At 42.9% G+C, this 12,813-nt stretch overlaps 1 protein-coding gene across 1 annotated transcript in view; it reads right to left on the bottom strand.

Annotated features, from left to right (window-relative positions):
- Positions 1-11,909, bottom strand: part of STARD13 (StAR related lipid transfer domain containing 13) — a 530,489-nt gene extending 518,580 nt beyond the window's left edge. The window contains exon 1 of the mRNA XM_077298231.1: positions 11,744-11,909. The gene's annotated coding sequence lies outside the window, so the exon portion shown is untranslated. The remainder of the gene's footprint in view (positions 1-11,743) is intronic.
- Between the last annotated feature and the right edge of the window lie 904 nt (positions 11,910-12,813).

The following is a 12,813-nucleotide window of genomic DNA, read 5'->3' as shown; positions in this document are numbered from 1 at the left end:
TCCTTTATGCATGACATCTTCCGTGAATATCTGGATAAGTTTATGATTGTGTATCTGGATGATATTCTGGTTTTTTCGGATGATTGGGAGTCTCATGTTAAGCAGGTCAGGATGGTCTTTCAGGTCCTACGTGACAATGCTTTATTTGTGAAGGGCTCAAAATGTCTTTTTGGAGTCCAGAAGATTTCTTTTTTGGGTTTCATTTTTTCTCCTTCTACTATTGAGATGGACCCAGTCAAGGTTCAGGCTATTCATGACTGGACGCAGCCTACATCTGTTAAGAGTCTTCAGAAGTTCTTGGGTTTTGCTAATTTTTACCGTCGCTTCATAGCTAATTTTTCTGGCGTTGTTAAGCCTTTGACGGATTTGACCAAGAAGGGTTCTGATGTGACTAATTGGTCTTCTGCGGCTGTGGAGGCCTTTTGGGAGCTGAAGCGTCGGTTTTCTTCGGCTCCGGTCTTATGTCAGCCAGATGTCTCACTTCCCTTCCAGGTGGAGGTTGATGCTTCCGAGATTGGAGCGGGGGCTGTTTTGTCGCAGAGAAGCCCCGATGGCTCTGTGATGAAGCCATGTGCTTTCTTTTCAAGAAAGTTTTCGCCTGCCGAGCGGAATTATGATGTCGGTAATCGGGAGCTGTTGGCTATGAAGTGGGCATTTGAGGAGTGGCGACATTGGCTCGAGGGAGCTAAACATCGTGTGGTGGTCTTGACTGACCACAAGAATTTGATTTATCTCGAGTCGGCCAAGCGACTGAATCCCAGGCAGGCTCGTTGGTCGTTGTTTTTCTCTCATTTTGATTTCATGGTCTCGTACCTGCCGGGTTCGAAGAATGTGAAGGCTGATGCTCTTTCTAGGAGTTTTGTGCCTGACTCTCCTGGAGATTCAGAGCCGGCTGGTATCCTTAGAGAAGGGGTGATTTTGTCTGCCATCTCCCCAGATTTGCGACGTGTGCTGCAAGAGTTTCAGGCGGATAGACCTGACCGCTGTCCACCGGAGAGACTGTTTGTCCCGGATAGATGGACCAACAGAGTCATCTCTGAGGTTCATTCTTTGGTGTTGGCGGGCCATCCTGGAATATTTGGTACCAGAGACTTGGTGGCCAGGTCTTTTTGGTGGCCTTCCTTGTCGCGGGATGTGCGTTCCTTTGTGCAGTCTTGTGGAATTTGTGCTCGGGCGAAGCCTTGCTGTTCTCGTGCCAGTGGTTTGCTGTTACCTTTGCCTGTCCCGAAGAGGCCTTGGATGCACATTTCCATGGATTTTATTTCTGATCTCCCTGTCTCTCAGAGAATGTCTGTCATCTGGGTGGTGTGTGATCATTTTTCTAAGATGGTCCATTTGGTGCCCTTGCCTAAGTTGCCTTCCTCCTCCGAGTTGGTTCCACTGTTTTTTCAAAATGTGGTTCGTTTGCACTGGATTCCTGAGAACATTGTTTCTGACAGAGGATCCCAGTTTGTGTCTAGATTTTGGCGGACCTTTTGTGCTAAGTTGGGCATTGAATTGTCTTTTTCGTCGGCCTTCCATCCTCAGACGAATGGCCAAACCGAGCGAACTAATCAGACCTTGGAGACTTATTTAAGATGTTTTGTTTCTGCTGACCAGGACGACTAGGTTACTTTTTTACTGTTGGCCGAGTTTGCCCTTAATAATCGGGCTAGTTCTGCTACTTTGGTTTCTCCTTTTTTTTTGTAATTCGGGGTTTCATCCTCGTTTTTCCTCGGGTCAGGTGGAGCCTTCTGACTGTCCTGGAGTGGATGTTGTGGTGGAGAGGTTGCATCAGATTTGGAATCATGTGGTGGACAATTTGAAGTTGTCACAAGAGAAGGCTCAGCTCTTTGCCAACCGCCGTCGCTGTGTGGGTCCCCGACTTCGCGTTGGGGACTTGGTGTGGTTGTCTTCTCGCTTCGTTCCTATGAAGGTCTCCTCTCCTAAGTTCAAGCCTCGGTTTATCGGTCCTTATAAGATTCTGGAAGTCCTTGGCCCTGTGTCATTCCGTCTGGACCTCTCGGCATCATTTGCTATTCATAATGTGTTCCATCGCTCGTTGTTGCGGAGGTATGTGGTACCTGTGGTTCCTCCGGTTGAGCCTCCTGCCCCGGTGCTGGTTGAGGGAGAATTGGAATACGTGGTGGAGAAGATCTTGGATTCTCGTGTTTCTAGACGGAGGCTCCAGTATTTGGTCAAGTGGAAGGGCTATGGTCAGGAGGATAATTCTTGGGTTGTCGCCTCTGATGTTCATGCGGCCAATTTGGTTCGTGCCTTCCATGTGGCTCATCCTGATCGCCCTGGGGGTTTTCATGAGGCTTCGGTGACCCCTCCTTAAGGGGGGGGTACTGTTGTGAACTCTGTTTTCGGGCTCCCTCTTGTGGTCACTGGTGGTATGGTGTGACTTTTGCTTTGGGCTCCCCCTGGTGGCTTTGTTTGTTATCCTGCTGGTCTCTGGCTATCAGCTGGTTCGTTATCCTCTGGGAGGTTCCTATATAGCTCTGTTTTACTTCCTCTTGTTGCCGGCTGGCTATGTAATCAGTGCTACTCAGATTCCTTCTGACTACCTTGCTCCCAGTCCATCCAGGACAAAGCTAAGTTTTGTTTGCTCATTTTTTTGATCAGCAGTGTTTATCATGTTTTCTTGTCCAGCTTGCTAAAATGTGATTTCCTTGCTTGCTGGATGCTCTAGTGGACTGAGTTTCTCCCCACACACCGTTAGTTGGTGCGTGGGTTCTTGTAATCTCAGGATGGATATTTTGTAAGGGTTTTTTATTGATCGCATAGACCCCTGCTCTATTTTCTGCTTTCTAGTACTAGTGGGCCTCTTTTGCTGAATCTGATTTCATCCCTACGTATGTGCCTTCTTCTTACTTCACCGTTAATATTTGTTGGGGGCTTCTATATCTTTGGGGATTATTTCTCTGGAGGCAAGCGAGGTCTTTCTTTCTCTTTAGGGGTAGCTAGTTCCTCAGGCTGGCTCGAAACGTCTAGGAATTTTTTAGGCACGTTCACCGGCTACCTCTAGTTGTTTTGGATAGGTTCAGATTTGCGATCAGTCCAGTTACCATCTCCCTAGAGCTTGTCCTTAGTTTATTCACTTGCTGGTCTATTCGTGATCCTCAGCCACTAAGGATCATAACAGATTATGTACCTGCAACCACGGGAAACCCAGCACGATAACATCATGCAAATTATGCAACACCAGAAATCGACAATCTTCCTGATGGGCCAGTTGTACTGTTATGATCCGGTGACCTTGGAGCCGCATGAAAACTTTCTCTGGAGTCGGTGGAACCTGTACTGACCGCAAATCCTGAACTAACACCGCAACTAGAAGTAGCCGTGGGGTGTGCCTAACAAACCCTAGACACCTCGACACAGCCGGAGGACTAAATACCCCTATAGATGGAAATAGGAATGCTATCTTGCCTCAGAGCAGACCCCCAAAGGATAGGCAGCCCCCCACGAATAATGGCTGTGAGTAGGAGAAGAATAGACACACGCAGGTAGAAAACAGGATTTAGCAAAAGAGACCACTCTAGCTATATAGGACAGGATAGGACAGATTACTAGGCGGTCAGTATTAAAACCCTTCCAAAAATATCCACAACAGATAATACAAAAAGTTCCACAATCTAACTAAAGACATGGAATGTATATCTGCCACTCCAAAGAATCCAGCAAGACTGAGAAAATACTGACACAATCTAAGCTGGACAAGAAAACACAAAGAATAGCACTGAATTGTGAAGCACACAGCATGTGTGCCACAGGAAAAAAAACCCAGACACTTATCTTTGCTGATTTGGCAGAAAGACAGGAGGAACCAGGCAGAGGTCCAACACCTCCCAACAACAATTGACAACTGGCAAGGACTAATGAATCCTGCACACCTAAATAGCCCAGTCAGAACTGCAATCAGCAGACACACCTGACCAGGACTGCAACCCAGGGACAACTGCATTACCTCCTACTACCACCGGAGGGAACCCAAAAGCAGAATTCACAACACACCTGTATGTGACCAGAATGAACACTCATTTCCAGCAGATGGTACCGATATGAGACAACATGAAACACAACAAGATGGTAAAAAGCAAGAACTTGACTTGGCCTCTGAAAATGTTAGGACAAATTGAAAAATAATTTAAATTTAATAAGTTTCGTATATGAAGCCCTCTATCACAATTACAGCATGCCAATGAGTATATGTAAAAAGTTATCAAGTTATGGGCTGTGTAAAAGAAGTATTATGGACATGCTGCATCATCCTGTATTACAGACATGTTCCACCAGGCTGTATTATGGACATGCTACACCAGCCTGTATAACGGTCACACTGTACTAGGCTGTATTACAGGCACGCTAGATCAGCAGCACCATGGCCACATCCACGTCCCATATTCGATGCTCTCCTCATTTTTTTAAGTGTTTTTAAGGCACAGCACTCCCACAGATACAGGGGAGAAAAACATTGTTTTTACACACAGTACTATCAAAGACATGTGTGCAAAGTAGAAAAATTTGTTTATACACATAGTACTCACATAGACACGGGTGCAGAGTAGAAAATAAAATTTACGCTCTCTACTCCCAGGATTCTCCGGAGCACCATCAAATCCATTACCATCAAATGGAAAGAACATGGTAGCACAGACACCAAATGTAACCCTGAAGGAGTTGAACAGTTCCCAAGCAGAGACTGGACTATCTGTCCATATGACCACAATAAACCTTACACTCCATAGAGGTGGTCTTTATGGAAGAGTGAAGAGAAAAAAAGCCTTTATTTACACCCAAAACTCATTTTGAGTTTGCCAAAAGACATGTTGGAGACTCCACAAATACATGGAGGAAGGTGGTCAGCTGAGACGAAAATGGAAGTTTTTTGGCCACGAAGGTAAACGTTTGGTGCCAAACCAACACAGCTCATCACCCCAAGAACACCATTTCCACAGTAAAACATGGTGGCAGCATCATGCTGTGGGGATGTTTTTCGGCAGCAGGGACAAGGAAAATGGTCTGAGTTGAGGGGAAGATGAATGATGCAAAATACAGGGAAATTCTTGAGCAAAACATGTTTCAGTCTGTCAGTGATTCAAAACTGGGACGAAGGTTCACCTTCTAACAAGACAATACCCAAAGCATACTGCTAAAGCAACACTTGAGTGATTTAAGGGAAAACGCGTAAATGGTTTGGAGTGGCCAGACCTTAATCCAATTGCGAATCTGTGGTCAGACATGAAGATCGCTGTTCACCAGAGGAAACCATCTAACTTGAAGGAGCTGGAGCAGTTATGCCTTGAGGAATGGGCAAAAATCCCAGTGGCAAGATGTGGAAAGCTCATAGAGACCTATCCAAAGCGACTTGCAGCTGTAATTGCTGCAAAAGGAGGCTGTACAGAGTACTGACTTTAGGGGGATGAATAGTTATGCACACTGAAATTTTCAGTTATTTTGTACTATTTGTTTGCTTCACAATAAAAAGAAAAACACATGTTCACAGTTGTAGGCACGTTCTTTACATGAACTGATGGCAAACCCTCCAAAAACAATGAAATTCCAGGTTGTGAGGTAGCAAAACATGAAAAATGCCAAGGGGGTAAATACCTCCTCAAGGCACTGTAATTGTATGAAAGCCAGAACGCAGCCAGAACGAGACTTTCGTAGACTTACACTGACGGCTTGTGTTACCTTTAACTTCCAGTCAGTCAGAAGTTGCGGTTAAAAGATGGCGGTCGAGACGGGAGTGACTCCATGAAGACAGTGGCTGGTGAGTGTAATACTACAGGCAGGGAATTTAGATTAGTGGCACCACTCCAGTGCTGTAATAAAAAAAAAAACCATGCTGGGGTGTTGCTTTAATAGATAATTTTTAGGTATGTTATTTTGGGTATTTTTAAAGGGAATGATTCAAAATGTTAGCTATTTTTCACTATTTTTAGTCCTCTTAGGGGACTTGAAACTGCGATGATTTCTTCTATATACAACAATACTGCTGTATTGCTGCAGAATATGGTAAAAAATGGCCGCGACTAATATAAGGGTTATGATTGAAGCAAAAAGCCTTCAGCAGGCCCATGGCTGACATGACAACCAATCAGCTTTCAGGGATTGCGTTGCTGTAGGGCTGATGGGACACGGTTGCCAACTGTCCACAAATTCCTGGACAGTCTGTAATATTAGGGCACTTTTATCACCTGTCTGTGAAAAAAATTTGATGCATCAATAGTTTTGGTAAACTAGAGAAGCTTGTTCAGATTTTTTATTACTAATTATCATCATTTTACAATTTCCAGTGATTGCAGCTCATGTCTTCATATCAGAATTTTGGGCTGTAGACATGTATCACTGATAATTATAATGACTTATTATGGCTTTACAATATGTCCGTAAAGAATGTTAGTTGTCCGTGTGGTTTTTTTAAGCTGTCCATAAGAAATAAAAAAATGAAATTGACAACCCTGTAATGGAAGCTGATTCACGAGAGCACTGGCGATTATGCCATTTATATGCCACTGTCAGTGATTGACAGCAGTATTTAAAGCAGGGATGTCAACCTCAAATACACAGAGAGCCAAAATTAAACACTTGGACAAAGTAATGAGAACAATCTTGATATTTATTAAGCAATGTCTACAATTGAGGAAGTTTTTCCTTATCAAACATAACGATGAACTTTTTGATTTGGAAACTAAGTTAAAGGGATTATCCCACAAAATACATTTTAATTAATAGATGTTAGGGTAAAATATTAAAATGATATAATATTTTATGTAAGAGCAGTAAAAAGCATATGGCCCAATGGTCTAATTTAAATATATAACAAAAGATAAAATAAACTTGAATAATGCAGATACTAAAGTACGATGAAAACAAAAGAGCCCCCCCAGACATTATGATACCCCGACAGTGAATTCCTCCACATTACCCTCCACACGCACGCTATGATGACCCTATCGTACCCACCTCTTTCAATCACCCCAACACAAAATGGTGACCACGTCACAGTATAATTCTTCACCCGTAATCCCCAAACAGCCTTCCATACAGTATGATGGGCCACACATAGACCTTCATATAGTATAATGATCCCACATAGTGCTCCATACAGTATAATGGCCCCATAGAGTGCTCCATACAATACAAATGGCCACAAAAAGTACTCCATAGAGTATAATGGCCCTACACAGTGCTCCATACAGTATAATGGACCCACATAGTGTCTCATACAGTATAATTTCCCCACATAGTGCTCCATATAGTATAATGTGCCCCACATAATGATCCATACAGTATAATGGGCCAACATGGTGCTCCATACAGTATAATAGGCCCCACTTAGAGCTCCATACAATACAAATGGCCACAAAAAGTACTCCATAGAGTATAATGGCCATACACAGTGCTCCATACAGTATAATGGACCCACATAGTGTCTCATACAGTATAATTTCCCCGCATAGTGCTCCATCTATATATATAATTGTCTAAGGGTTTTTCTGTCTGTCTGTCTGTCCTGGAAATCCCGCGTCTCTGATTGGTCGAGGCCACCAGGCCTCGACCAATCAGCGACGGGCACAGCAGGGCGACGATGATGTCATAAAGGTTGCCTCGACCAATCAGCGACGGGCACAGTCTGCCGCGAATTCGCCTCGACCAATCAGCGACGGGCACAGTATCGACGTAGATGTCATAATGGTTGCCATGGCGACGATGATGTCATAAAGGTTGCCTCGACCAATCAGCGACGGGCACAGTCTGCCGCGAATTCTGGAATCATCATTGTCCATATACTATGGGGACATGCATATTCTAGAATACCCGATGCGTTAGAATCGGGCCACAGTCTAGTATAGTATAATGTGCCCCACATAATGCTCCATACAGTATAATGGGCCAACATGGTGCTCCATACAGTATAATAGGCCCCACTTAGAGCTCCATACAGTACAAATGGCCACAAAAAGTACTCCATAGAGTATAATAACCCCAAACAGTGCTCCATACAGTGTAATGGCCCGACATAGTGCTCCATATAGTATAATGTGCCCCACATAGTGCTGCATACAGTATAATAGGCCCTACTTAGTGCTCCATACAGTATAAGGCTATGTGCACACGTTCAGGATTTTTCACATTTTTTCGGCTGTTAAATGCTTAAAAAACGCTTACATTAACCGCACATCATTTTTTATGCATTCCGCAATTTTTTGGTACATGCTGCGTTTTTTTTCTGCAAAAAAAAACGCAGCATGTTCATTAATTTTGCAGATTTTTTGCGGTTTTGCCTCTATATTATTGCATTTGTGAAGCTCCGGAAAAAAACGTGAAAAATCCGGAAAAAAAGCGCAAAAATGCGCAAAAAAACCAAGAGAAAAACGTGAAAAAACCGCGAGGGGATTTCCTGCACAGGGAGTCCGGTTTTGCTCAGGATTATTCTGCAGACATTCCTGAACGTGTGCATTTAGCCTAATAGGCCCCACATAGGGCTCCATATAGTACTGTATAATGTCCCTATATAGTGCTTCATACAGTAAAACAGCCACACATAGTGCTCCATACTATATAATGTCTACAAAAAGTGCTACATACAGCATAATAGCCCCACATAGTGTTCCATACAGTATAATAGCCCCACACAGTGCTCTATACAGTAAGCTGACACACCTTCCTCCATCATTGCTTTCAACTATATCATCTAGGATGCCAGTATAGCTGAAAGAGTGAGATGGCATCGCTGGCCAAATATACTCAGGAGATCTAACCAGCGTTTTGGGCCAAATATACTCACCCTGCAGGCCAGATTTGGCACGCGGGCCAGAGTTTGACATATGTGATTTAAATAGTTAAATTGAAGCGATTGGAGCAAGCTTTGGTCAATGCTGTAAGGGTATGTGTCCACGTTCAGGCTTGCTTCAGGCTTTGGTCAGGATTTTATGCAGGTAAAATCCTGACCAAAACTGCACCTGAGGTCACTGGCAGGTCACCTGCGGTGTTCCTGCGTGTTTTGCTCATTGTAGCAACATGCAGCGTTTTGAAAAAACGCACCGCGCATGCGTTTTCGCGGCAAAAACGCATGCGTTTTTTAACGCATAGTGGAGTCGGGATTTCATGAAATCCCCTCCACTATGCTGTAACATCTGGACGCTGCGTTTTTGACGCTGCGAAAAAACGCAGCGTCAAAAACGCAGCGTTTCCTGAACGTGGAAACATACCCTAAGGGTATGTGCACACGTAGAATGGTCCAAAATCCGCAGGGCAAAAACACTGCGTTTTTCCTACGGATTTATCATGGATTTACTGTGGATTTTGTGCGGATTCCACTGTGGTTTTACACCTGCGGTTTTCTATTATGGAGCAGGTGTAAAACCGCTGCGGATTCCGCACAAAGAATTGACATGCTGCTGAATGTAAACCGCTGCGTTTCTGAGCGTTTTTTCCGCAGCATGGGCACTGCGGATTGCGTTTCCCATAGGTTTACATTGTACTGTAAACGCATGGGAAACTGCTGCGGACCCGCAGCTGCGTAAACGCTGCGGATCTGCAGCAAAATCCACAGCGTGTGAACATAGCCTTAGAGGTCGATGGTGGCTTTGTAACACAGCTGGAATCTGCTGGGTATGGTGTGGGCTCAACTCCTGAGCCTGCTACATACACTTGCACTTCATTTTTTCATGGACCAAATATGCGTGTGAAAAAAATTGCAGCATGCACTAGTCTCTTCTATAAGTCGGACGAGATTAACCTATTCAAGTCTATGAGAGCGAAAAAAAAATCCAATCCAATATGGATCACTTTTATCACATCTGATTTTTACAGATACTTACTTACATATTACATATGTAATTCTTTATCATATGCAACTGTATTGTAAAAAACCATCTGTTTTTTTTCTGGCTGAAAATCGGAAGATTATCTGAAAAATGAACCCAAACTCTGCAAGGACACCAAAAAGAATATGACTGTAGGATCAACCTTCCTAAGCCGTCTATATGATATATAGGTCACAGGAAAAGGAACAAAATGACACCTTGATATCTGCAATCTGATGTTTTATTCCAGAAAAATCCACGTTTATCTTAGTATGTAAATGAGCTTTAAATTATTGTATATTTGTACAATTTAACTTAACCGTTCAGTGTATTAACAGAATTGTAGTAGCATTATTATAGAATTTAGTCCTGTAGTTAGTAATCACTATATTGCTGTACATTTGTGTGATTTTATTTTACTTTCAACCCTGTAATTTTGTGTCTATTGAAGAAATTATAATTGTGGCAACGTGGCTGCTTAAGGGGATCTTGATATCTGCAATCTGATGTCTTATTCCAGAGCAATCCATATTTTTCTTAGGCTAGGTTCACATTGCGTTAGTGCAGTCCTTTCAGCGCATATGCTAACGGACTGTGCTAACGCAAGTGCCGACTTTGGCACAGCGCTAGCGCAGATGGAGCATCTGCTAGCTCTATCTGCGCTAGCAGTGATGGACCCGGAAACGCTGCAGCCCGCGTCTCGGGTCCGTCACTCGATGACGGCACATCGCCTAGCGCACGCCCATTGTGGCGTGCGCTAGCGATGCATCCAACATTGCTTTCAATGGCGGCGTTAACGGACTACGTTACACCGCGTTATGCCGCGGTGTAATGTAGTCCGTTTAACGTACAGCCATAACGCAATGTGAGCCTAGCCTTATATGTAAAAGAGCTGTTAAGATCTATGGGCCGGACATAGATCTCCCTGAGAGCTTCTTATAAATGAAGGGGCAGTTACCAACATGAGACTGTAGATCAGGAGAGCAGACTTGTAGTCATTACATGTCTCACATTGGTAACTCCCCTCTTTCATTTAAAATATTCTCTGGAGGCAGATTCTCAGGGAGATCTACAGTAGGTCCGGCCCATAGATTTTAACAGCTCGTTTACATATATAAAAAATATGAATTATTCTGGAAAAAAACATCAGATCGCAGATATCAAGGTATCATTTAATTCAGCTTCCTATGACCTACATGCTCATACAAACGGCTTAGGAGGGTTGATCCTACTGACAGATTCCATTACGCAGCCATATTGCCATAATTATAATAACTACAATATACACAAAATGACCTTTTATGATTGAAAATGAAAATACACAAATGTAAAACAACAATAGTGATTATTGACTACAGAACTAAATTCTACGATAATGCTACAATTCCATTAATACACTGCACGCTCATATGTTAAATGGCATAAATGTGCAATAAATGGTATCCTAGGGTAAGGCGAACAGTAAGCTAACCTTTTCCTGGAGTTTGAGAAATTCACAAATCTTAATGTAAGGAATGAATGCAAATCACATGTTACCATTCTAAACCATGCAAATAAAATACGAACAACACAGAAATCAGCATTACCACGTGATCCTGGTTAAGATAATAGATTTACAAATGTTCTATATATTTGAGCAATACTTTAGCTCAGCAGTGTGCAGCTTGTGCCTCCAGGTGTTGTGAAACTACAACTCCCAGCTAGCAGATGCACATTGGGCATTGTGGACGTAAAAAAAAACTACAACTCCCAGCATACAATTTAATTCACAGATAGTTGTAGGTGTAAAGCGGTTGCATAACCCCAGGTTGGTTTATACTTTCTTCATTCATAAAGCCGTAATTTACGCCTTTCACTTTAATGAATGCAGAATTTTTCAACTACCAGAAAGTAAAAGAGTAAGTCCCATTTTCTACTATGACATTGACAACATTAAACATTACCTGTACTGTCGGCACATCCTGGGAATCGCAGCAAACAGGGTCCAGGGAGCAAGGAGCATAATCCAGCAGGAGTACTGTGGGCAATGAAGCGGGATAATGCTGGATTCCTAATATATGGCATTTCAGCATACAGGCTACACAACACCTCTGTAAAAAAGAAAAAAAAAACTATGTACAAGAATCCCTTAGGCTAAGACTGCCTCCCTAGCAGCAGTGAAATTACTCCAGCAAGACAGGAGCAGGGAGGGAAGGCTGTTCTGTCTGTCACTTTAATATTGAAAAAAATGTTTTCCATTTAGTTCATTGACAATATTCCACATTTAATGGCTAGCATTTATTTTTCAAATTTGTCCATAAAAATTGCTTGTTGCCGTGATTTTTTTAGGGATAAGTTGTCTTGTAAAAAAAAAAAAATAAAAGTTTGGGAATCCAGCTCTAAAACCAATTATATCAAGACCACACATTGTTTCTCATTGAAGTCATTTTACTGTGTATGAGTAGGAAGACATACAAGGCCATTCTATGAGCGGGATATCCTCTTGAGGTCCCATATTTGTAGGAACTAAGGGTCATGTGATGACGTAAGACAGATTAGTAAAACTGTGGAAATCCTGCTTTTAGATGGTGTGGAGACACGGGGGTCAGTGGGTGCTCTAGTCTGCTGGCCTGAGACCGGATGGACCAGGGCTCAACCCACTGAATGCCGCATAATACTACTCAGACAACACAGGATGAGGGTAAAACAGTGTGGCAATATTTTATTGAACTGCAAAACAGACAATAACACATAGAACATTCCCAGCAAAATACCCAAGATGGTGCAAAATTGCAGAGCTTCACCCTTCCGCTGACTCGCCGGGATTATAGCAGCTGCATATGTCTGGATAATTAAGATTAAATGCTGTGTTGTCACAGATGGGCTTAATTTAGGCCAATCTTAGTCTAATATTGAGGTTAAAATGTGTCCAAATTTAGGCAATATGAAAACAGCCTTGTTTTAATATATGAGAGGGGCCAGTGACAGAACCTTTTCATTGTCAAATGTCATTACCAAACGCGAGACCGCGACG

Source organism: Ranitomeya variabilis, chromosome 3 (assembly GCF_051348905.1).
Source record: "Ranitomeya variabilis isolate aRanVar5 chromosome 3, aRanVar5.hap1, whole genome shotgun sequence".
NCBI classification, from domain to species: domain Eukaryota; kingdom Metazoa; phylum Chordata; class Amphibia; order Anura; family Dendrobatidae; genus Ranitomeya; species Ranitomeya variabilis.
Note: the sequence above shows the minus strand (reverse complement) of the source record. Positions and strands in the feature narration are given on the sequence as shown.